Source organism: Micropterus salmoides, unplaced genomic scaffold, assembly GCF_014851395.1.
Source record: "Micropterus salmoides isolate LMB-PRFRI ecotype aquatic unplaced genomic scaffold, ASM1485139v1 Ms_hic_scaffold_5, whole genome shotgun sequence".
Lineage (NCBI taxonomy): Eukaryota > Metazoa > Chordata > Actinopteri > Centrarchiformes > Centrarchidae > Micropterus > Micropterus salmoides.
The window spans coordinates 29,807,657-29,833,098 of record NW_024044237.1 but is presented as its reverse complement, the minus strand read 5'-3'; the positions used below and the strand labels follow the sequence as shown (position 1 = coordinate 29,833,098).

The window sequence follows — 25,442 nt, the reverse complement described above, 5'->3', positions numbered from 1 at the left end:
AAAACATTTCTAAAAATATAAGGTGGGGGCTGTATGTAAAAAAAAAATTCTTAAATGTTCTACAAATAATTAAGGTCTAAAAAACCTTAAATGTATCAGGAATTATTTTATCAAATAATGAGTGAATAAGACCATGTATCCAACCATGCCAACTTAACAAAAATATTGAGGTTTGATACCCATTCCTTGTCTGTGTTTGTGTGTAAACTGGAAAAACATCAACTCAAGGGCCGTTGTGGTTGTAGTTTCATGTTGTATTGTATGTATTTTACATTATAGTGCCCGTGTGTGAATGTTTTTTTACACTGTGTGTGTGTATGTCTGGAGGGGTTCTATATATACTACTTATACTTATATATCCTGGACATACTGTGTGTGTAAGTGTCTGTGTGATTATGCTGTGCTTGTACGTATTACATATATATGTGTAAGTTGACATCCATGGTGCACAGGAGAGCAGCAGAGCTACAGTATATGTTGTGAATTGGCTGAATCTGTGTTGTCCATTCTGACACTGACACACATACAGTATATACACACACATACAGTAGTAATGATGCGCCTAGGGAGTACAGAGGCAGCTAGGTAAACAATATGCACACCCACATGCATGAACAAAAATAAATACATGTAAACGTGCAGAGATGCACCAGGAAACATAATTGAACTATGCCATCGCCTCTTCCATCCCTCCTGAGTAAACAGACCATCCATTATTATTTTTTAGATTTGAATTCAAGATTTTGTAAAAAAAACTTAAAGTAACATTTAAGCCATCTCTTATGATTATTATTACAGCCATGTGACTTGTCCAAGAGCCCTTAAGCAAGACACTTCATTTTCACCAGCTCACCGGCTGTAAGTCACTGAGGGCAGACATGAGCTTCATGCTTAATGCCTGAAATGTTTCGAACCAGCAGTTAAAGTCTATTTATGAGACAGGAAAGAGCAAATACGTTATAGCTCTTGAGTCAAAGAAGTCCCAGAATGTCATGCTGAACCAATCACCAAGTATCAATCACATTTTTCATGAAGTAGAGCGTAAGAGGCTGGAACCATGACTGGTTAAAATAGTAATAACTATAAAAACAAGCATGGCAGGCTGTCACTAAACACCTTCCATGTGGCAGCAAACACTAGAGGAGTTTTACTCTGAACGAAAGTCATTACTTCGAAGTTATTTATTAAAGTTTATCATCCGATGTCTGTAAAATATAGACTTTCTTTTCTTTTCTTTTCTTACTTTAAGTGTAATCGTTTTGTGAGCCACAGATAAAAGGTACTTCTATCCTTTGAAAAGTACCATCATTTCCGTCTTTCTAATTTTGTGCTATCACTCAAATATTTAAGAAAAGAATGAAACCCAGACCACCCAGACTTGTCAGCACTGCTCGTCCAACCCGTCCAGCTAGTTAATGATTAAACCGCATGCTGGTAGAGTACAGTCAAATTAAAAGCGGTAGGGGTAAGAAAGTCGGGAGATACTCAGTGGGCGATTATGCAGCAAATGCAGCTTTCCGCAGTGCAGAAGAGAAAAGGATGGAAATGAGAAGGGAGAGAGCAAGGAGAAATTGTGGATGATCATAATGTCTGCATCCTGCAAATATTCATCAGACAATCACTGTCTCGTTTCAATAGCCAGGTGGAGCTTCATAGATAGAGCTAGGCACTTAGAGGTGAGGGGTTCAATTCCCTTTGAGTTTAGTGGAAAGTTGGGGATACTAACATTTACAGAGTGAGAGATTCAGTTTCCTGTGTGGCTTTTTTGGAAAAACCAACACACTAATGCTTAGTCTTCATTCTATGCTATCAAATATAGATTAGTGTAGTGTCATTTATCCTATAAATTTAGATTTTGGGCTATATAGATGTAATTGACTTGACGTATTATTGGCATTTGACTTTGCAAGTAGCTCAGTACTTAAAGAAAATGGCGAGTATCTGCACTCTGAATTAAAGCACAGAAAAACCTTAAGGACTGGAAATGGTCAACAACCCACCTTGGTCTTCATCGGGCACATGGATAACATGACAAAGGAGGTTGTATGTAAGCACAGATGTTTGTTGCATCCTATTGTCAAGTGATCAACAAAGAAAATTAAATTATTATTATTATTAACGACTCTCCTGATACATTATCAAGATAGCTGTAAAAATATATATATATACAAAACATACACAATATTTGTATATTTTTATTTCTGTTTAGAAACAATGATAAGTGGAGACTGCACAGTTACGGGATGAGTAGCCACGTCACAATACAGGAGAGTATTTCACTGTAACAAATCAAAACTCTATGGGAGACTGACACTTAAGAGGACATGTTTACAATTAATATCATATCAAAATTCTGGGGTATTAGAAAATAAATCCAGAAAGTGTTACGGTGGAGTAATTTCTTCCTAATAACCCCCTCTTTGTGTTATTATGATGTCATGTCACATCACATCCTGCCATGCTAAATAAAGAGCAAATACAAACAGACACTTTCAGAAGCTAATTTTTAGACTGTATTGAATTGTTTGAAGCATATGTTTTCCCAGGGGGACTGTCTTGATTCTTAACACTTCTGCTCTACATTTTTACATTTTAAGACATTCAGCTCTCTCCCCAAGTGAATCCCAAGTGGTTAAAATGACTGAGCAGGGACTTAGTGTCTCCTTCGAGGATAATCTCTGTCTTTTCAGTTATTGAATGGTCTCTGTAACCTCCTCCACCCTCATAACCTAAACATAAGGTTAGGCTTAAGCAAACAGATTATGGGACCTAAAAACTGGGTAGATCAACAGAGAGGTAATATTGATTTTTTTTCAGTCTGTGACATGTGTACAAACCAGTGCTTGCTTAGATCTACAGTATGTGTTGTAATCAATAAGCTAAGCTAAAAATACTATTAAAGTCGATTATTACCCCTCGGTGTGAGCTACTGTTGATGATCGGTGAGAGGAGAAATGCATGGATGAAAACCAAGCTGACATATTGATCTATGAGTTTAATCGATGGTTGAGGAGAGCCTACACTACTTGGCAAACAAATTTCTTCATCGACTCATATCTCTATCTAAATATCCATCATGAGCTACCATTACTGGGTCAACCGGGAGGGGTATTAGTTCATTGGCGAACTGATTAAGTCAACTCAAGTTAATTGTTTGTCAAGCCTCTGACAAACAGGATTGTCACAAAATGTTTTACAGAGAACACAGGCAGAGATGTAAGCAACACAAAAAGTAACATGTTCAAAATTTTTAAAAGATGGGCTCAGATTGTTTAAACTCTACCTTAATACAATACTCACATGCTGATATGAACATTGACATACACTATTAATTAATTCTGCCCATACTGGCGTTTTTCCTTGACTGCAAAAAATCCGCAATCCTTGTTCTGTCCAAAAATGCAACCCAAAGTTAAGCTGTGACTAAATTTTAGCAGTTTGAGTTAAAAGGGGGATTTGTGCATTAAGGAGTTCCAGCTACAAAGCATCTGCACATAGCCACTGTAGCTGGCAAGCACCTTCTTAAGAATGTAACTACATGTTGGAGCTACGTCAACTACGAAGATACCATGTTGACATCAGAAGAACTTTGGCTGTCACCTATAAGTCTCTAATGACAGTACAGATTGTTGATAACGAAGAAGACATTATGGAAGTTGAAGAAAGCGTCATTAGTCCTCTCCTTTTCAGAAACACAGATCTGGCAAAGACATAATCACTGCAAATCCTCTGCTTACAGCAATCCCATCATAGTGAATGAAACAATGTCAGCGCATCAATCGTCTCATATGCATAAACATTTCAATTGTCACTCTATATCAGTAGAACCCAAACAGGTTGTCAAGAGCAGTCAGGGTCGTAACTTTAATCTGAGGGGTCACAAGATGATTAACAGAAAAGGAAAGCCAAGAAAAAACATGTATTAGCAACACAAAATCGTTACTTGTTTTTTACAAAAATTTGACATGGAACATTCACTTCCTGGCTAAAAACATGCAATGAGCCAGTAAACATGTACAATATGCACAATACATCCAGCCAGTGTTGAGCAATAGCCTACCATCAGCCGATGAAATCAAACTCTGAACTATAAATCAAAACCTACCTGTACTTATCTACCGACTATACCGTTCACCCCTTATCAAGTATAAAACCAGCTTTAGCCAAATCTTCTAGAGTTACTGTTCTTTAAGTATGAAATTCCCTCTTTGTTGTTTACTGAGAATTTCCTTGCTGAGCTGTGGCAGAGGGACACGTCCAACAATAAACTTGCACGTGACTACCAGGATGAAGATACCCACTTCACTTTGCTAACTCAGACTGCTGAAGCATCATTTTAGCTTTGGCTGAACTAATTTTTGCAAAAATCTCTTCATGGACAGTGTGGTTAAGAGGAATGATAACAGCAACCACCAACTTTTTGGATGTGCATATAGCTATGTGAGTATTGCATTAAGTCTGAAATCTGAACCTGTCCGTTAAGATATCAGACTAAAGCACATATATGTGTAAGTTTACATATCGGCAACAAGACTATATATTGTATACAGTACATCTAGTGTCCCAAAAGGTTAAAAACACCCAGCATATATTCTAGAGGCACACTTACACATAGACATACTGGGGCCCGTGAACAAAAGTCTCAACACACATGCATGCGTTCACACACTCGCTCAAACACAAACCAGAATGTGGGAATCACTGCCCAGAACATGAAATATTCATCAGTCATAAAACTTTAATTCAATCTCTCTCTCTCTCTCTCTCTCTCTCTCTCTCTCTCTCTCTCTGTATTTCCTGTCATTTTGGGGGCTGCTGTATTCTATTTTGTGAAGTAAACACTTCACCCACTGCCCCTGCAACGAAAAACAATAATAGATTTCATTAAAAACCCCTTTTGCACAATTGTCCACACGCATGAGCCAAAGCACATCATTAAGACGCTGCTACATTTCAGATGGAGGAAACTACTGTTCACGTAGTTTTAAAATTACATTTCAAAAAGGAAAGCTGCTGGGTGGCAAAGAGAGGAGTGGGCCGCGTTTAATACTGTGATGCTGAGTTTTAGAGGTCCCCTGTTATCAACATTATTGTCACTCAAACGCAGACAAGAAACGTATAATCATACCAATGCCTCAATATAGTTCATAAAAAGAAAAGAAAATCAGTAGCATGTATACTTTTGTGGTGTGTTATCACACTCCAGCAATGAGTTTAGGTTCAATTAAATTTTAGCAACCAAAAAGTGGGACTACAGTGGATCAAAACTGTATATTCTGTATGTTGGTGTGATGTATGCCAAATTTCCATTAGAACAATGGCAATACATTAAGATGATGATGAAAGTATAAACAAAACTCAAATTAATATTTAGAGTATTTGAGTTTAAAAACGAAACAAACGTATCTTATCAATACACAAACTATACTGTATGTAAGAGGTAGAAATAATCAAACAATAAGCAAGAGAGAAGCACTTCAACTCCAGACAGAGGAAGAAAATTAAGATTCTGTATGTCTTTGTCTCGTTTTCCCAACATCTGCAGACCAGTTTTGGCTGAACGGACCTCTATCATTTTGACTTTCCCAGCTGAAATCTGGGAGGGAGAGGAAGAGAGAGATAAGGATGAACAAGAGAGAAAGAAAAACAGCAAAGCAGAAAGATAGAAAGAGGGAGAGACACACATGTCCAGTCACCCTCATCCAACCTCAAGCCACGCGTGGATGGTGACTGTTTGGGCAGGGAGGGAAGCAGGAGGGGAAAGAGAGGATGGGGGAGGGGTGTGGGGGTCGGAAGTGTTGGGGATGGAAGGGAGTATGTCCCCCTGAGGCCGGCCCTCATCCCCTCTTCACCTCCATCCATAATTCAACAGGGGCTGCCCTCCCCAGCCGCACCGACCCCCAGGGCGCAGCTCCGCCGGGAGGACACAACACGCAGAGAAGGAAGAAGAAAGACACCCCACACCACCATCACACCAACCACCACACACACACACACACACACACACACCACAAATAGTGGCCCAAATAGTGTAGGACTGAAAAAAATGCCAGAACTCACTGGTGAGATGCATCATTTCCCCCACAAGTTGTCATACTGCAGTCACACATATTGTGAAGGACAGAAGTGTAATATCATTCCATATTGCCTGACTGCATGACACTGAGTGCTCAAACAGATGCCATTTGACCAGGATCCTCATAGAGTAAATTAACAGCTCACACAAACCAACACACACACACACACACACACACACACACACACACACACACACACACACACACACACACATATGCAGTCTGAGTGTGACTCAGACTCCTGGTGAGCCAGAATCAATGGTAATGAGCATTGCCTTGCGCTGTTTGCCCTCTGATAATAGAGCTCTGATCTAAAAGAGTCAGCGATACCTGCTAGGCTCTCAGCAACTCACCTGAGGGAGTGGCAGGTTATGGTTAGATGAGGGGTGGGATGCTGTTCTTAAAAAAATAAACAATAAAACAGAGTACCACATTGCCATATGGGTGATTTTTCTAATGTCTTCTCTTTTGCATCAGAAAAATATGTTAGGGTAAAATGTAGTACAGAGTGGATGGCATTCCCCCAACACTATCAACCAGACATACATACTTAATATTTAGGTATCTGTAAACTGCCAACTTTTTGTATTTTGCTTCTCTGCAATAGCTTGTGGTAACTAAGACCTGATTTGAGGTAACTAAAACACTTGTTTAAGGTGGCATTCAAAAATCATTCAAATGAAGCAATCTAACAAGCACAAATTACTTCCCTTACTTGTGATGACGAGTCAAAGTCATTACCTGATTTTAAAGGGTCACAAGCCAAAAACTTGGCACTAAATATTTTCAGTGCATGTAAGATGATGATTATTGTTGATAATTGATTGCTGCAAATGGTAAATTTACTGCATTTATATAGCTTTTCTATGCAGAACTATTTACAATTTGCCTCTGATTAACCCATTCACGCACACACTAACACACCAACGCCAGGGAGCTAACATGCAAGGTTTGCTGAAGGACATTTCGATTGAACCGCCAACCCTGCGATTAGTGAACAACTCATTCTACTTGCTGAGCCACAGCTGAACAGCTGGTTGCATAAGAATGCAATTGATTGTTATTTTAGTTGCATTTAGTTGCAAGAATTGGTTATACAAGCAAAATCTTTTTGTGTCATTTATTGTCAAAAAGATACATCATACAAAAGAATGAGCCTACAAGATGAAAAAGTAATTTACATATCATTTTGACTTTGAATTTCTGATCTGAATTGGGAAGCTGTTACTGCCATTGTGTGCTTTTGTGTGCATGAGTGTGTATGTGTGGAAAGACAGGATGAAAAAGCGCCATATAAACATTTAATACCTTAAGTAAAGCGGTGCAGGCCCTTTCATAGACTATGGAGACTGATAGGTCTCCACAACACTGTATTATATATAAATATGGATTTCTCAATGTGTCAATAACTTTGCACTGTGAACGTGCGCTTCTGTGTGTGTGTGCACAGTTTCTTTTTGTACATATCGCAACACATTTTCTACTGCCTCTTTGTATTTGAGACCAGGAGTGCCCTCTCTCTGTGATTTTATGTTTTTGTGTGTACATGTTTGCAAATGCATAGGTGTATGTTTAAAAGCACTCTTTCACTGCCTCACTGTGTTTGTGTGTTGTGTATCAGCAAGAGCGTACTCTCACTTTCACTGTGTGTATGTACAGTTTGTGTGTGTGTGTGTGTGTGTGTGTGTGTGTGTGTGCGTGTGTGCGTGTGCGCATTTTCTTGGTTGAATTCTTCTTCTACTCTCTGGTATTCAGATGAAAATGCTATTCATTATTGATAAAACGTCCCTCTCTCTCAGAGCCCATCTTGTTGACCTTTCTGGAATGTTCTACTGTTAAAAGCTCATGTTGTACTTCACTCTTAGAGTAATTTTTTCATGAACTGCATGTTTGTCATCATGACTTGTAGCAAACATTCACAAATCCCATTTCAGCAAAACAAATCGCAGATGTGTCAGGTATTAGACTGTCCAAGTATACGTTAAATGTCATTTAATGTTGTTTAATTTGTTAAAAAATGTATGTTCACAATGATTTGTATTAATCTTAGTAAACACTGCAGCAGATCTGATCAGATTTGATTTGAATCATTTTCAAACCTTTTTGAAGCAACAAAATAAGACAATCAATGTGGTGTGGTGCACACTTACACCATATTTCGGTCAATAACATTCCTGCCTGCTACAAACTGTTAAATTGACTGCATTTACCACTTAACTGCCATGTACTGTACATGTTTAAATACATTTATAACCATTAGATAGTATGGACAAGCAAAAATATGTAGGGAAATGTAAGTAAGTAAGTAAAGTTTATTCAATATAACACTTTCACAGATCAAGAAAATGGGGAAGGAAAGAAGGAGTTTGAGGGAGAGATGGAGTAAGAGAATAGAGGGGAGGAGGAAGAAGAGGGTTAAGAGTAGACAAAGGAGGAAAATTTGAAGGAAGCAGCAAAGATGGAAGGAATTATGGAGATACAAAAGGTTACAAAATGATTTGGTAAATAAACAGAGGAGGGAGAAAAAAAGGTTAAAGTTAAGAAGAGAAAAGAAAGCAAGAAGAAAACAAGGGAGAATAAGAATAAGAAAAGAGAGGTGGGAGAAAAAAAGATGAAGAAAAGGTAAAGGAGGAAAAGAGGGAGAAGGGAACTGAAGCAGAGGAGGGCTGTTTGCGACATCTATTGTTTCTCAAACTGAAAGGGGAAGCTGGTTTTGTTGTGCTCCGGGGCACACAGCGTGTTGAGAAACAGGAAGCTAGGGGACCTGCCCATCCTCACGGACAGCTGGTGCCCTCCGATAGCTGTTCCCCTCTTCCTGTTAGCCACATACAATGGTTCCCACCCTGATCTAGGCCACCTGGAAACCAACCTGACTGACCAATCTCCACATTTATCCACTATAATTGCACCACAAATCTGCTAATAACATCAGATGATGCCATTTTGGAGGAGCAGTGGGTTTGTCATTAGGGTTTCAACTGCCTATAGGCCCACCTCACCTTATCTAAGACTAAATATCTCTGATTTATCAGTGATAGTATTCATGTACTTGGTCTACACTTCCCGAGACTGTCTTTCAGCACTTTATTGGTTTAGCATATCAATATCGGTGAATTTGTCAAACTAGGCTTGAGGGAGTTTAGAAACATGTCAATTGTTTATGGTCATGTTTATGTGTCTTTGTCAGATTACTTAAAATATTGATATCAGTATCATATCTAAAACATTTGGTATCTGTCGGCCTATAGTACCTGCGTCAACAACTTGTCTTTTAGTGGATGTATGTATGAAAACAAATACAACTTTAGCGCAAGTGCAAAATAGCAATACATTCATTTTACAATCATATATTTTAAGTCATATTAAAAACAAAAACAAAGAGCAAAGTGAAATATATACAGTTCATAGAATAAAATAAGCACCATACCTCATATTAAAGACAGAACATTCCCTTTTATAGGAATGTGTATGAATTCTACATTTCAACATATTTACTCCCAAGAAAATATATTACCTACACTTTCGGGAGTGTAGGAAACATGACAAACATATCAGAAGTGTGCCCATAACGATAAAATTATTTGCTTAATCCACATAGTATTTTACAGTAATTATAATATTCTATTCATAACTTTGTACAGTATCAGTCATCCTAATATAATCAGACAGCTAAGTCATATGTTTGCAGATACAATCAACTTCCAGTTTGTCCAAACAAATGATGTGCTACATTAAGGCTTGCTTTAGACATCCAGTTTTAGTTTTGAGACTGACATATTATCACAGTCCTGACGATGACCCTATAAAAAAAGTCTAGTTAAAATGTCTAGTTGTATTTTAAGATTTTTGTTTCTAATTGCCACACTTACACAAACTCTACACTTACTGTAAAGAAAAGTTTTTAGTCATTAGTCATGTGTTAAAAAAAGTCCAGAACATTTAATAGGACATTTTTTATGGTAAATTATGGGCAATCCTGCCAGCGGCTAAACGTCATAGCTCACTGCTTCATTGTCATGCCCATAATCCCAATAAGGAAAGGACCTCTCGGATGTTATTGCTATAGAAACTAGGTCGGGTTGAAGTCACTTTCAGATAAACATACTGTTTTCCAAAATTACATTATTCTTCTTATTCCAACACTTTATTACACACACATGCAAACAAATGGAGATCATATTGCTTAAAACCTGAGAAGTCTGTTCTTTTAATGTTTTATTTGTCCTTTTATGTCCTTTGTTGTCTGTAGTTTGTTGAAAGCACTTAATAAACAAAACTGATTTTGTGCAAGTGAAGTAATGGCACATAAGAAAATAGTTATGGCACATGGAGAGAGTCTTCTTTTTTGTTGTTTTAAAAATGAATTGCAGGTACCTCCTAATGTGCTTTACTTTCATGCCAGCAGGCTTTTTGCGCAAGAGTAGGCATCAATTATTTCAGATATTGGATATTGTTTTAGAACGAAAAGGCTACGATTCCTGGCAGCCTCAGAAGAACCCCATTATGTCTTTAAAAGGTCTATCTCTTTCTTCTCTGGTCAAACAGTCCAACAAAACCACTGCTCATGTCTGCTGCTGTATATTTTCATCAGACTCTCACACCCACAGATTCACACATACTGCATTAAACAAATTGCCAGGACAATAACAGAAATCAAAACTGGATTCACTTCAATTCAATATGAGCCTCTATTATTGATTGACATGACTGCAAAAGGTTGATTAAGAGAAGAGAATAATACGGTTATATAGTTTCCCACCTGTTTCATTATGTCTTTGTCTCTTGCTCCACTCTAAGTTCACTTTGATGGTGATTCCGAATTAATTTTTCAGTTCCACTGCTAATTTGTGGCTAAAAAAGTTACAGTATGTCATGGTGTAACATTAAAAAAATGTTTTCCACTTAGCACAGGTAGTCAGAGCTGTACTTGCAGCCGGTATGTTTTCATAAACTCTGCATGCATAAAGGGAAGTGACTAATTTAAAAAGATGTATTATCATAAAATGTTTACTATACTGTAACAAATTAAACAGCAACATACATTTAATTATTGGTGATGAATGCACTTCAAACATATGACTGAGACAGCAGCATGTTTCAAAATATTTCATGGTTCCCTCGAACACAATTAATATATTTTAATAGTTTTTTCCAAGGTTTACAGGTAGTAACAAGGAAAAAGAGAGAAAAACATTAACCAAAGAGGGAAATCAAATGATCGATCTGACACACTAAGAAATTGCCGGGGCACGATAAAAGATTGATTAATCACTTTAAACCCTAGAATCTAGCTTCTCTGATGAAATAAACATCGTTTTCTCCTTTTTGTGGAAAATGATGTGAAGTAGCCACCACCATGTTCACCTTGCTCAACTCTAACTCAGACTGGTGGCATCTGATCTGATTGGTTGCACAAACCACACACAGAGAAGAGAGGAGGACAGTTGCAGAGATGCAACAATAACAGGCTTATCGCAGAGTGAAAAATAGAAATAGTAAAACTCTTTCTGTTCTGACAGTGACTAAACAATCAACTGCCCTAACTCAATGTCTTAATTACCATTAGGCAGACAGACAGAAAGTGTATAAAATAACAAAAACACAACCTACAATTAGGTTTTTACACTGATACACGTAATAATTATTTAATAACACTACATTTTAAGTTTTCATGGCCAATTAAGTGCCTGTTTCAGCAAACAAACAAACTGATTTACTTAAGTGGAACATTGGTCAAAATAGAAGGCTGCAACGGGATTGGGATCTCACATGTCCTACTGGACCCAACACCAATGTTGTAGATATTTGTACTCTTGTGCATGTGGAGCAGTCAAATAGCATCATCAACAGTGGATAAGCACCTGATACACATAAAAATAGGAGAGGCTAATAATATTTGTTTTAACTATGTATACAAATGCACAGTTTTACAGTAAACCAAAGTCAGAATGGTTGCTTTCTCTTGCTTGCTTTTTTAGCAATTAAATAGTTGTGTTGTAAATGTGAAGGTCCAAAATCAGAATATGTAACTTATGTGGATATTATTTATTTTTCAACTTTTTGTGGTATAATTCTAAAATATCTGCAGTATTCTGGATCTGGTTTATATGTACTTGTGGTATCATGTAAGACCATGCAGGCCGGACATATTTGTATGCATTACACAATAATAAAAAAAGCATCATCATCATTATCATTGCCATTGTTAATGTGCCTAGGATTACAGTACCAAAAAAAGGTAAGTTTAGTTTGCCTCTCGATTCATCTATACTTGGTTACATACTCTTTTCTTTAAACATCAGTACCATTAAATTAGTTGCCATCTCTAATTCAGATCATATCTGTAAACAGTAACATTCACACTGCTGCTCTGACATCTGACTTTCCAGCTTATTGTTTGTATTGGTTGCTATGGGAAACTACATATACTATCAGTGAAAAAACAGAATTATCCATAACTTTTTTATCCACTTTTATTTCTTAACTTTTGGGGGTTTTTTTTACATTTGCAGGCATGTATTAAGGCTTTATTCTCATCTTCTAAAGGTGGCTTATTAAAAAGTTGAGTAACTGAAAACTGTATTTTGTTAGATTTTGAGAAAAAGGACTGCATCTGACTTATTTTCCCTGCATGATGGGTTAGACAGGATGTCAGAAGAAAGCAATGTTGCAAGCGGGAGTGTTCAAACAGAAGTGGGAACGTGGATCTGCAGGCGGTAATGGTCGGACTGTGTGGACTGAGTGAACCTCTGGTCAAAACTTACTGACAGAGAGAGACAAAGACTTTTTGTGTTACCACAGAATACCATAGAAATAAATGAGCACTTCAGACTTACACACAGCCTCATCAAAACCTGTGTGCTGTGAGCTTTACAAAGTTGGTATTTACAGGTTGTATCCAAGGCCAGAGCACAAAGTTGCATAACACAGGGTTAGAGACACTGACTTAGATCACCAAGCAATGGGTAAAAGTAATTAACTTGCTTAAAAGCAGCTTCATGGCCACCAGAATGAATTCAAACACCCCACATTGCCTCACCATTCAGCATCTGTAGACACTTTTGAATCTTTTAAGGTTTCCAACTACACCTTAAAAAGAACTCAAGAATTTCTTCCTTAAAGAAAACTCCAGTACTTTACTACATACAGTACATTGAGAATTAAATGACAGCAATCTAACAGAGAATGGAATTGTGCTGTAAAGCTTTGTTGTTTAATTGATTAGTCGATAGAGAGAAAATGTGATAATTGCCTAATTGTGTATGGCTGTATTCACACCAAGTCAGGCGTTGCATCTAGCTTCTAGTCTATGCTGCAAAATAGCGATATCAAGAAGCTTAATTTGGTTTGTGTCCATTTGTTTGTTTGAGAGAGTGAAGCGGTGGTTGAGTGAGCTACAGTGAATTAGGGAGCGGTGGTGGTGAGAAAGCCGGTGAAATACAGTATGGCATTATCTTCTCATTGTTTCACAGCAGTTCTGTTCTAAAGCACAAATAGACACACCCACACAACCCTGCAGGAAGTAGCCACATTGTCAGATTTTGTGGGAACACAGCCTAAATCATTTATCAAGCAAAAATGGAGAACTGGTTCTTGCCTCTCAAATTTGAAGATTCAGTAATGTCTCAGTTTTATATAATTGTAAATGAATTATCCTTGGGTTTTGGATTTGTTAGTCAGACAAAACACACAATTTGAAGTCCTCACTTTAAGCTCACTTGAAGTTTATAGACCATTCAAAAAAATATTCAATGATGATAAAGAAATGTATAAAAACTAATTAAAAACTAAATATAGTTGCAGCCTTAGTCTAAAGCTATCATGAATGATGAAAGTAGCCCTACTCTGTATTAGATGTTTGTTATTGAAATATTGCAGACCACATTCATTATTTTGCCTGCTCACATACATTAAATATATTTCCACACCGTTCTAGTGCTTTCTTCATGACTCACTGTTTGTTCCTTTGAAAGGTTAGCTGTCATTCAATCTTCTTTCCTACTCTCTGCATTTTTCTCTTCATCATTCTCTCTTTACAGTTAAACACACAGTAGCGTGATTAGCACATTGTCGACTGTTAGAAATATCATGAAAATACCACAAGTGTAGTTTACAACAGATGGCAGTGTCGAACTATCCAGGAACAGACCCCACAGTAAAATGTTATGGCCGCATATTTTGGTTTAAATCTATAATTTTCTCTGGCTCCACTCTTTCTCTTTCTCTCCCTCTGTTTCTCTTTGCGGCCAATCCAGCGCTGTGGTTCCCAGGCTCGGCTCGACTGTCAATCAGCAGCAGCCTACATCTCAGCTCTGCAGCTGAGCCAGGGCCGCATCATCCCGCCTGCCAATCACCACTCTACACCTTCAATCCATCCTATCCATCTCCCTGTAAAGCAGCTTCGCACACCCCCACCTCCCCTCCTCCTTTCAAAACAACCCCCTCCACAGACGCATTGAGATCCCCCTTTAACTTTCAGCCCAACACACACACATTCATTTACACATTCACACACAAACGCTCGCCATCGGTCTTACAGACAAAACACACTCACAATAAGATACAGATACGGAGGCATAGGTACACACACATGAACACACACACAAACAGACAGGCAGGCAGGCACTGCACCACTCCCACACCTTCATTTGGGACTCCACCTCTCCTTCTCTTCATTCCACCACCACCCAATTCAATAATACAGCCCCCCTTCAACAAGCCCTTCCCAACCCTCCACTGTCAATCTTTTATTCAACAGAAAGGGAGTCAGATCACAGCACTAGACTTATCCTCCCATCTAAGATCTCCATGCAGGTTCTTTTACACAGATATGGTATTAACACTGTCCGTAAACATCATTTAGATTATGTTTAGGGCCAAGGCATAGTGTGATTAACACTGGGCTGAGAATGGCTGGTAACATCATTAAGATATGTAGAGACCCATAAACATAATTTTTAAATGATATAGAAGGGACACAGTGGATATCAATAATATTCCTACGCCTGTAGGAATGAGATAAAAATGGAAATAAACTTTATTACATGGCTTTATTGTGTTGAAGACATATTTTAGTGTTAGAAAAATTGGGGACTTCATCAAATTAATTTAGCAATTTAATACGAATATGTGAAAGAGGTCATTTGTATTGATGAAATCATGGTACATTTTCTTGCAACCCTGCTCTATGCCTTTGGTGTGAGAGACCCGGGTTCAATCCCCCACTGTCACCCATCCACCAATGTGTCCCTGAGCAAGACACTTAACCCCTAGTTGCTCCAGAGGTGTGTGACCTCTGACATGTACAGCAATTGTAAGTTGCTTTGGATAAAAGCGTCAGCTAAATGAATAAATGTAAATGTTAATGTATTGTATTGTTCATTCAATCGTGTTTCTAGCAGTAGCACGCAACTGTTTTCACCTGACAATAAAACCCACTGCATACAATCTGCCCAGCACCAATGGGCAGACAGACACAGTTACCAACTAGCATCTAGCTGCTAAAGAGTTTATCTTAGTAGGTTAGTGGAGGTAAAAGGGCAGTAAATATTGGACTTACAGTCTTCAGGTGTCCATTTATATGGCTCTAGAGGGATCAGCTACTTGGAGGCTTAACAGCAACCTTAACAGGATTGTTTAGATTAGAGGATTTTTACTAGGTTTGTTCCACATCTGCTACAGTGTGGTCAGATGCTAAATACAAGTTGTATGTCTGCAGCTTGCAAATTCTTTGTATTTGGAATAAAACCATTTGAATCAATATGTTGAAATGATTAATGCCTTTTATAAAATGGGACTGTGTACTGGGAGCTGGTAATTACTGCAAAGTGTACCCCTCATGTGATGCAGCACATTATGTCTTTTGGCTGAATACAAGACTGAAGCATAAAATAAACTGACAATTCAAAATGTCACATGGGGCATCACTGCGGTCAAACCTGCATACAGAAGGATATTTTCGATACAATCAGACAAAACTATGACTTGCTAAAACTGTTCATTAGTATGTTATTGGCATGTGCAAAATTGGCTTGAGAAAATATATGAACATCATCAAATTTCCAACTGGATGTAATGTGTTTATTGATTAAAAACTCCCCTGTTTTAATTCATAGCACCAAGTGAGTTCCTTGTTAAGCTTACTTCATGGCAGAGGCAGTTAAGGCTGTTTCCCTGTGTTTTCTTCCTCCTCATTATGTCCTCGTGCTTGCTTAAAGATTATTAGCTGTGGTCATTTTATCGCTGCAATTATTGCGTGCTGCAATGCAAGAATAACTAGATGAATTGTAAATGTGTTGTGAATCACTTCGCAGTTTGCCCTGAATCAGCCCACTAAACATGCAGAGTTTTCTCTCACTTGTTTGAACTACTTCTAAAATGAGCCTTGCTCTTTGATTGCATCATGGAGTGGAGCTTTCATCAGATGCCTCAAAGATTGCAGAACCAGACAAGGTACTGGGGCGAATGTTCAGGCCATGGCAATTGGGGGTATAATTAGATAGAGTTTCTGAATATTCGGTGTAGAGAACAATAATTGGCCTGCACCGATGGAGAATTGTTTTACACACATACAGGGTACCCAAATATGCACCAAAACACTCTCGCTCCGAAGATAAAATGCCAATAAGTGCACGTTAAAAATAGAAACTTTTATCAAAGTAATATATTGTCATAGCAATCCAAGGCTTTAATAAGTTTTATTTCCAAAGACACTATAAAATATTATGACATATTGGAGACTACAAATACTCACTGCTCACATTTAGTGCACTTCAGATCTTTGCAAGAACAAGGCGAGGAAAGAAATAATGCAGTCTGTCTGGATAAGCTGCTTATGTCGTCTTCTGACATGGTTATTGTTACTGATACATGTAGATTACAATTAGACACAACAGACGATCTAGAGAAGTTTGCTTTTCATTTTGACACAGGATGGGAAATTATTCAGACATTTGAAGGTTTTCTATCTTAGTCTTTAGTCAGCTCGTAGAACAATAGAAGTATAACTTAAATTTGGGAATATACCAGCTTACATCAGCCAATGAAAAATACCTGCATTTGAGATTAAGGAAGCAACTTATTTTCATTTTTAAGATCAATTGAAGCTGGGGTACCCAATTTATTTCAGAAAATGTTTTTGTTAGATTTTTTTAAATTCTCTTTACATCCTGACAGCAACCAAAAAATCGGATGCTCTGACACAAAAATGAGAAAAGGCCAGTATCTATGGCTGTCTCAGGACTGTAATAAGGATGGACAGAATGAAATGACTGGCTGGCCTACCTGCCTGTCTACCCACCTACCTGCCTAATTGTCTTCACTCTGCCCACACATTAAATCAATTTTCTGCACCTCCTTAATTTTTACAAGCTTGGCAAAATCAATACAGTTAAAGTAAAATTTCATGTTTATGTTATGTTGTGTTTGATTGTGTTATTTGCTCTCTTTGTCTTGTTTTGTCCTACCAACAGTCCAAAACCGAAAACATTCAATATATAAACATGAAATAGAAAAGCAGCTCATCATCACTTAATGATTAATGTTTTACCAATATTGACGAAGTTGACGATTAGGATCAGCCTTGGTTAAGGGTCGGAAGTGATTTCAGAATAAACAATTAGAAGAAAAGAGTACTCATGGAGGACACAAATTCATTAGTTCGCCCTCCAACAATGAACACACAAGCATTTTCAATATGATCTATTTCCTCTGAGAAGCAACAATGAACACCAGCTGGAGACGAGTTACAAAACACCTTAACACAGGTCCATGCAATAAAAAAAACAGATTAAGTAAATTGGCTTTTCTAATTTTTCCTCCGCTGAACGTTATAAAATTAGAGTGCCTCAGACTGGAGTGAAATGATTGTTTCCTTGTAATTATCATATAAGCTACTGCATGACTCAAAACTAATAATTCAATTTCAGCAAGGATTGGCGTACTTACACACCTCCCTACATTACAGAATGTCTCTGTGGGAAAATATATACATTATGAATGTTTTTAATGGAATATTAGACAAACATTTTACCAAGAATAACCTAAAATATAACCATATGTGTTTTACATGCCATAGCTGTAAAATATAAAGACTTGCCCTTTTCATTTGTTTGGCATGTTTGATCTTTAAAGATATAAATAATATTATAGTAAAATATTCTCTTTCCACTTTAGAAATGCCATGACAAATGTTGTGTGCTACTGTAGAGCTGGAATAAGCTGTATTATAATAACCACAAATCTTTTATACTACACCACTTTAGCCGTAGGATTCACATAGTGCTGCATAGTGAGAACTTCTTACGACCTTTTGTTTTGTTGGTACTCTTCCAACATGTATGGATGGCCCTTTTAACCACTGGTAACCATTCTCCACCTCCTACACCCTCACATCTCCACTGGTCAGTGTTGCTCTGACCTGACTGACGATAACGACATATACCACCGCTTTTCACAGGGCTGCAAGCAAAGATTGTTTCAGAGTAAGGCCACTGGCGGTCACATTTACATTTTATATAGGTAGTTAGCTGATGCTCTTGTACAGAGTGACTAACAATGAGCACAACAGCAACCAGTGAACCTAAAGTTCAGGACTGCTAACAGTAAAACCCAAAAACCAAAGGATGCATGTGTCCAAAACCCCCTGATAATAGACTGAAATTCCAGTGGCACTGGAATGATTCTGTATAATAGAAAAGGTGATGAAAAAAGCTTCAGGGAGAAAGGTAGAGGGAGTTCTGTTGTTTTCCCCCCTTAAAAACATCCCTAAAGAAACATGCTGAGCCACATATTAGTACATTTACATACTTTATACTTCCATGTTCATATTGTCACCACCATGTTCACAGTATAAAAAAATATTGCAGCTTATGGTGCATTATTTTCATATTCATATCATATTTAGCAGGGGTGTCACAATTCTCCAAATCCACTACTCAATTTGACTTTCAAATTTAAGGGCACGATTCGATTTTCAATTTAAACCTTTATTTCAGCACTGACTGGGTTTATGCCCTAACAAGTGTCATTTACATTTTCAACTTTGGAATGTACCACACTACGGCTATATTGTCAAAATGTATTTTAAATGTAATAACAATAACTTATTTCACCGGTCATTTACATTTATTCATTTAGTTGATGCTTTTATCCAAAGTGACTTACAATTGTTATATGTGTCAGAGGTCGCACGCCTCTGTAGCAACTAGAGGTTAAGTGTTTTGCTCAGGGACTCAATGGTGGATGGGTCACAGTGGGGGATTGAACCCGGGTCTCACACCCAAGGCATGTGTCTTATCCATTGCGCCATCACCACCCCGGTCAACTGGGAACAAACTGTTAAAGAGAGTCACTAGATGGCAGAAGGGTACTTTACAACAGCTTGAGTTTCCTCGCCTGCACAAAACCACCGGGACTGTAGTTTTTCTGTGAACAACGTATTCGTTGTTGACATAGGGATTCTCCAGTTCTATTGTTTCTCCATCATCTCTGGCTCCTGCAATGGCCATGGTGGCTTGAAAAGTGCAGCTGATGGCTACTAGTAAGCTATGCTGTGACATCTTTTAAGTGTTGTTGTCTTTTTTGTTCGGACGCTTGCCAGGAGTGAACAAGTATGCGAGGGTGGAGAGAAAAACAAATACTGGGAGATACTGATTTTGATGTCCATCCATGCATCGATCGTCAACCGCTTATCCCGCGTACAGGGTCGCGGGGGACTGGAGCCAATCCCAGCTGACATCGGGCGAAAGGCGGGGTACACCCTGGACAGGTCGCCAGTCCATCGCAGGGCCACACATAAACAAACAACCACTCACACCTAAGGACAATTTAGAGTCACCAATTAACCTAGTCCGCATGTCTTTGGACGGTGGGAGGAAACCGGAGCACCCAGAGAGAACCCACGCAGACACGGGGAGAACATGCAAACTCCACACAGAAAGGCCGGGGAAACCGGGGTTTGAGTCCACAACCTTCTTGCTGTGAGGCGACAGTGCTAACCACTGCACCACCAAGCTTGAAATCAAAAGCTCAAAAAAAGTGTCTTGTTTACTTTTCCTAGTTTTCTCACTTTTGAGATGAAGCCAGCTGGTAAGCTGTATCAACAGCAAACAGAAATGCTGAAATGTGTAAAAATTGAGCACAAGATCATAAGATCTGTGGAAGACTATGGATGATTTTGTGTCTATGATACATTTATGGTATGTTAACCTCTTACCATTCCTGTAAAATTCTAGGCCTAAAGCCATACTAAACTGAATGCAGTTCTTGAAGGTAATATGTTTTTCATTTCCGCTTGAAAATGTTCGCTAATACATGTATGCTGAAAACTATAGCTGGGACTTATTAGCTGAAATAAAATGTGGGGCCACAGCATGAAGCCTTACTTAGTTATGGCAATAGCACAGAAAATAATTATTTTACAGAGGTTTATCTAAGGGTAAGTGTTTTTTTTTCAAAAACAGCACTGCCCTTTGGCAGTAAGCGGCTGCTGTTGCATCACTTCTTATTAGCTGGTAGCTTTATGCAGATGTGTTTTTTGCTGGTAGATCATGAACTTGGTAGCTGAAGTTGTATATCATTATTTTCAGACTTTTATTGGTTATACGAAGTGCCAGTCATCGGCACAAATGCTTGCAATTAGCTTGGCGTACCCACGAAATGATAAGGGCTGGCACTCTATTACAGCGCAGATTTTTTTGGGCTATTGTAGGCTGTGGACATGACATGTAACCTCCTATTGGTTGAACTAGGTGTCAATTGAAAAGGTCAGAGTTCAGCAGCTATCTTGAAATAAAGATATTGTAGTTGTTTATATACAAACAGGAGTTATTACATTATAAAGATATATTAGGTAGGTCTGCCGGCAAATATGAAATGATGCAGTAGCAGTCTGTGGGAATTTATTGATAGAATAATGTGGGGACTAAATGTTTTTAGTGGATTGGATCATCTGGACCTCTGACCACGTAACAAGATCATTTTTGTTGGAATATAATCAATCGGTGAATTACTATGAAGCTTCATGGATAAAATGCGTCAATTTTGATTGTACTGGTTGGGATTGTTAAGAGGTTAACCGAGAGGTCATTCTCCCCAAAAAACCTCCAAGTAACGTTGAGCAAGATACTGAAGTTATCTAACTTGCCAAATGATTGTAAGTTGTTCAATAGCTAAAATTATCAACACTGCTGAGAACTGAGTAGTTGTCAAAACTAACTGGAAAGTAAATGATAAGAACTTGCTATATGATGCATTGTGCTGTTGTTTTCTATATATAATGCTGCCAGTGCGAAGTCTAGATAGACTAGTCATCACTTTCAAAAGGTGTTCATTCTTGGTTCTTCTTTTGAGTCTAATTTGTAGCTGGATACATGAGGGTTGTGGATTTTTCCTGGATGATTTTGTTGTGTGTGTTTGTGCATGTGTGTAACTTAGCGCACCTGAATGTGAATCGAGGAACGCTTGCGACTGGCGGTGAGTCATCATCGCCATGGTGTTAAGCCTCCCGTTCCCGGGGGAACAGGGTTACCGTCTCTACACCACTGGGGATTTTTATTTTTACATTTGAAAAGCAAACCAGGGCTAGGCTCACAACAATCCTCCACTCTCTCTCTCTCTCTCTCTTCACTCTCTCTCACTCTCTTCCTCCTCCATGACTGAGCTGAATCACACACACTAACACACACAAACACAGCAGACGCTACACACATCTGCTCATTTCAGAGCATCACGTCCTTATCTGTGTCTGTGTGATATTCAATATGTTTCAGATATCAAAACATGAACCTATGCAGATGAGATGAAGGGGACAATATCACAAACTCAATAACAGCCTCTCTGCTCTGTCATTTGTTGCTGAAGACCACATACTGAAGCTGCAGTCTGGGTGTTTCTAACTTGAGTTCATATAACACAGAATCAAGCATTGAGAACATTTCCTGAAACTCAGGCTGTCGCAACCTTTAAAAAAAAACCAAGACCGAACAGAGAATATAAGAAATCTTCCTATCTGGAAATCTAACTTAAAGCAATAGTATGTGTTAGGTATGGAGTTAGACCCAAGGGGCTATTAGCTTAGCTTAGCCTGGAAACGGGGAGAAAACAGCTAGCCTGGCTCTATTCAAAGTTAGAAAGTACTCTTAACAACACCTCTCACGCTAACTAATTAACAAGTTGTATCTTGTTTGCTTTATCCATACACAAACAGAAATGTAAACACAATATGTGGTTTTAGGGGGAGTTAATAGCTGTAACTACTTCTTGGTGAACAACAGTTTACAACACAAAACCTCAGCATCACAGTGAAGTTGTCTGGCAACAAGAGGAGGCTTTGCACAGAAGTTCTGGGGAGAAATGGGAAAAGACTAGAAATGTGTAGTATGGCTAGTAAAATATATTCCTATCAACATCGCTTAAGCTTAGTAGTTAACTAGTTGTGAAATAGGAAGGCAAGGGCAGATATTTCATGTCACTGTTGGTGGGGAAAGTAAAAACTCCTCCCAGGAGAGAGACGAAACGATGTCATTACTACAAAGTTGGAACCTTATTTTCCTTCTGTATTGTGTGCCTGTTCCTGTTCACCTCCTGTATTGTCGCAAAGTTTAAGAGCGACAGACACAGAGCATCCCCGTAACCATAGTGACTAAATCCTGCCTTCGCGTGCACAGTGCTAGAGGAGAGGGAGAGACGATGTGCTGCTGCCAGAATAGCTGCTGACTGAGATGCATGGGAATTAATCTACAATATAGTCGTGTTTCCATCAAAGTTTTTTTGATACTTCATTTTGAAGTATCGCGTTAGAAAAGGTTGATGGAAATGACAAAATTCTAAAACAATTCCTTAATTTTCGCAAATAAGTTTTTCAGCTCGCTTGAGGTTGTTTTTGGCCTTTGTTGAAAAAGAATAAATGCGCTAAATGGGAGATGGAAACTTGTAACTCACGTCTGATCAGTTGTTTCGGCTGTCGCCGTCTTGCCGGATATTCCCGTGCAGAGACATGCCTTGAGACATGCCTGCCTGGACCTCTCTCCATTTTTCAAGATCAGTGGTCTTCAGGTCCATGCGACTGGTTTTGTTTCTGGTTTGGACCCCATACGTCTTGTTTATTACAGCCATGTGTACCGTCAACTTCTGACGTAACTATGCTTGCTGTAGCCTGGTTTATTCGATCCAAAACCAGCTGATGGTAAAATCTTTTTTGCAACATTTCAAAAGTCCACTTAAAATTCACATGACAAATTGGATGGAAACATGGCTTATAAGGTTACACTGGTTTGAGAGTCTGTGGGGTGTGTTGACTTACAGTAGATTCATTCATTAATTGCATTGTACATTCTATGGCTGTGCTCTGTAAGTGAAAAACAGTTTACAGTTACAGAATTCCTTATAGCTATGCAGTGTTATAAGCAGCCTGGATTAAACGCAGCAAGTGATACAAAACTCATTATAACCACGAGTGACTTGAGAATTGACTTGGACTCTAGCTCAAAGACTTGAGACTTGACTTGTAAGCATCTCTGATTTGTGCCCATCATAATTATGTCGACAAAAAGTGCTTCTTTTTGCTACTGGCAGGCTCAGATTGTTACACTTGGTGTCTGACAACATCATGGAAAAGATCCCTCTGAGTAACAAACAGGGTTAAAAAAACAATTCTCGCTCAGACATTTTGTGAGAGGCGAGTTGTTGCCGGAAGATGCCAATGGAAACGTGAGTCAGAGTTGGAGAGAGGAGTTTGTTGTGTTGGAGTAACAAACAATGACCCATAACGTGAAAGTCAACTGATTTAAACTACTAAATGTTTTATCATGTTTCTATGAAGTGCAAATATTTAGCTTGAGCTCACTCATAGTATTGCACTGAATTTTAAAGTCTATGGTTGGATGTTTCTTGCCGAATGCTCCTTGGAAGTTGTAGCTGATTCATCTTCATACGTTTTTATGTATACCGTGTTGTACAGTGTTGTAACTGAACACTGTAACCAGACACATTGTAACACACCCTCATCTTATTTTTTTGATGATTCAACAAGGAGAAATTCATGTCCATCCAAGCTTTGAAGTGCTCAAACTGCCAATCACCTAACACTGTCTAAGGAGGTAATGAACACGACTTTTACCTCTGCAACCCTGGAAGACCGACCTGACTCCTCAAACTTCTAAACTCTATTGGAAATAAAATATATACAATGCATATTGTGGTATCATGTTTTTCTGCCCTCTTCTTGGTAATAAAAGGCAAAAATAGCAATACACTGTGTTTCGATACAGATATATCCAATAATGTTTTTTTACATTTAAATCATTATTTTTAACTCCATCTGTATGCATTCCCATCCCATTAGTGCATTTTAATAACTCGACTTCTTCCATTTTCCTTAGTTTTGTGCTTTCTCGTCCCTCTCCTCTCTCCTTCTGTTGCTTTCTGCAGGTATTTCTGGCTCTGGAGCTGTACAGTCTGGATCTGTGGTTGCCCCCATGTTCCTTCTTGACACCTACTGCTACAATTATTATTATAGTCCTACTTTTAGTATCATTATTATCATATATCGTTATTATTACTATTTATTTTTCAATGAGATTTGGATTATTACCACTACCATTACTATTATTTTACATCTCTGTGTTGGGCTACTGTGTGCTGTTTTTCCTCCTGCACTCTCTCTTTCTTACTCTCATTCATACTGAACAAATGTTTGCGGCATAATCCCGCAGCCATGTGTGCTTTCACATAATGGTTCCGGAAACAGAGCTGTGACTATAGACAGAAAAAAACAGTGACATTTAACACTGACATACTACCTGTGGCTTTTCACACAGACATTGTTCCAGCTCTGTTACTACCAACATCGCCGGCTCCGGGGTGGATCAAATCTGACCTCCCTTTCCAGCTCCGTAAATTTCATAAAGCTCAGCGAGCCAGCCGATTACCACAATACTCCAGGAAAATGCAGTATGAAAGCACATCATGTGTCCCTCTCTATCTCACCACCCATCTTTCAATCCAACCAGTCGAAGCAGATGGCTGCCCACCCTGAGTCTAGGTTCTGCTCAAGGTTTCTACCTGCTAAAAGGGACCTTGCCACTGTGGCCAAGTCCGTGCTCATGGTGGGAACTGTGCAATGAGATAACTTCTCATAAGAATTGGGCTATATAGATTACATTGAATTGACTGAGTGGTTCACTCATTTTATTTTTCTTTTCAAAAGAATTTTGGGAAATGTAGGAAATCAATAACTTAACAAAGTGGAAATACCATATAACATTTCTCCCATTTTGTCACAATATCAGTGCTAGGAATGACTGAACACCACAGACTAAGGTATCTGAGAATCAGGGATTATTTTTTCTAAAATCTCTCAGCACT

General features: G+C 38.5%; 1 protein-coding gene across 5 annotated transcripts in view; it reads right to left on the bottom strand.

The window, feature by feature from the left end:
• ldb2a (LIM domain binding 2a) overlaps positions 1–25,442 on the bottom strand; it is a 93,355-nt gene that overhangs the window by 41,734 nt on the left and 26,179 nt on the right. The window lies entirely within an intron of this gene.